This window comes from Cyprinodon variegatus, unplaced genomic scaffold, assembly GCF_000732505.1.
Source record: "Cyprinodon variegatus isolate N-32 unplaced genomic scaffold, C_variegatus-1.0 Scaffold280, whole genome shotgun sequence".
Lineage (NCBI taxonomy): Eukaryota > Metazoa > Chordata > Actinopteri > Cyprinodontiformes > Cyprinodontidae > Cyprinodon > Cyprinodon variegatus.
Window position 1 is genome coordinate 507,499 of NW_015150733.1, and position 2,131 is coordinate 509,629.

Below are 2,131 nucleotides of genomic sequence, written 5' to 3' on the forward strand. Positions count from 1 at the left end.
TGTCTTAGACATGTTTTTAAGTGGGAGAAAGTGTTGAAAATAAAAAGTATAGGCTATGTGGGCAAGAAATGACTCACTCTAAGGACTTTCTCAGAACTTTATGCAGTGATTAAAGGGACATTTTGTAAGCTTTTATAGAAAAATATCTTTAAAATAGATTTTTTATTTGATCCTTTAAGGTTAGTGCCACATTGAAGAGTAGACTGGACTAACACCTTAGAAGTTCAGTGCTGATGCATCTATAAGAACGAGAAGAAGAGTGCTGCTATTCTGTGTGTTGGCTGTGTGTTATTAAAATGTCGGTAATGCCTCTTTAAGTTTAAAATCATAAACAATCATAAACAGAGTAGAATTCCTTAATAAGTCTACTATTGCAAGTCAGCCTGGTCTTAAAAAAGAAATGTCTTTTAACACCAAACACTTATACAACCATGTTGCAATGTATCTTTTTTTTAACATTGGTGTATTTTATTTTTATTTCTTTCACTTATATGCAGGGATTTTTTTTAACGCATATTGAACTAGACGGATACCTTCCAAAAGCTTAGTCCTAATGGTTCACTATGGTTCAGTGGAGTAACAAGGTCTTAGAAATGGTCATGTTAACCATTTTATGTCTTATTAATTCTTTGGATCAAACAATGTTGTGTAATTTTTTTTTATTAAATTGTCAGACGGGTTGTATTTGGTTGGTCTTTGCGACTTAAACTACTTGTTTAATAATAGCTTTCTCATAGTAATTAATTTGGGGTTTCTTTTTTTAAATGGTCGAAGTTTGGCTTTATTTATTTTTTTTCATTTTCCTTCATATTTGAGAGTAAGAAGGCTTTTTACATTTAAATCGACATAAAACAAAATAACAAACAGGGGAATTATGCATGGGCTGCAACATCTTTTCAAGGCACCTTATATTTCCAAAATGTATTACATTTATAAAAAAAAAAAAAAGAAAATTTTATGGCATGAGAGGCTAACAGATTTCAACCCAAACATATTCATTTTCGACATGGTTGCGCTTGCGTGTCCCCCTTTGCAGCCATTTAACAGTCATATCGGACTTGTTGTTTGCACAGCTTGAGTGATGTGGCACCAAAGTGACCTACAAAACAACTGTGGTGGGCCCATAAATCAAATTGGGCCTGGAATTAATCACTGTGCAGAGGACATCTTGTGCCACCACTGTCCTCTCACAATCACTGCAAGCAAAATGCTTGCTTTCCTCCTCTTCCCATCCATCCTCCTTTTATTTTCCTGCCACATGATCAGCTCACAAAGTGACTACTGAAGACCCTAAACTGGAATAGAGAAAGATGTTCTTTCCGCCACTTATTTAAAATGCAGGTTAAAGTTTATAGCTACCTTTTGTGCCAGGAACCTGAAAAGCTTTTTAGTGAGAGGACCAGAATACAATGTAGTCTTTGCTTTTCAGATTAACCTCTGGACTGCATTTTACTTCACAACCTTCACTCCAAAGTGCCCTTATTGTAACTGCCAATATTTCAGGTTGAGGAAAAATAGCAGACAATTTGAGACTAAGATCTTGAACTGTGAGAAAAAGGAGGAGGATGGTAAAGAGGAATTAAGAGGTTTGAGTTTGATTTATTTGATGACATACACGGTGGGGAACAATCAGTGTAACACTGGATGCCAACACCAAGTCGGCATGAGACTTAAGGCACTTCACTTCAAGGGCATCTGCCATCACTTCAAAGACTCATACACACACAGTGGCTATTGTGTTCACTTTAAAATCCAGCCCTGTCATTTTCCAGTGCTTTTCCACCAGAGCAGAAAGAACCCTCAGAGAATTACATACCCTAGAACTTTTTTATTTGAGCTGCTTTTAAAACGGTGTCATGAGCGATGTAAAACTTTAAAATGCAAACATCCAGAGCCTTGGTGCATGGCAACACTTGCATCAAAACCAAGGGGAAAATAAAGAAAGTGACCTTCACACAAACCAGGATTTTCTTCAAAATCCTTCAAAAAATAACTTTTTCCAGTTATTTAGATTATAATTATATATGTTAAGTAATATATGCTCGTTTTTTATTTTGTGCATATATAAACAATATATCTCTGCTCAAATTTACCATAACATTCACAGTAAGTTATTTCAAGTTGTTGCTTT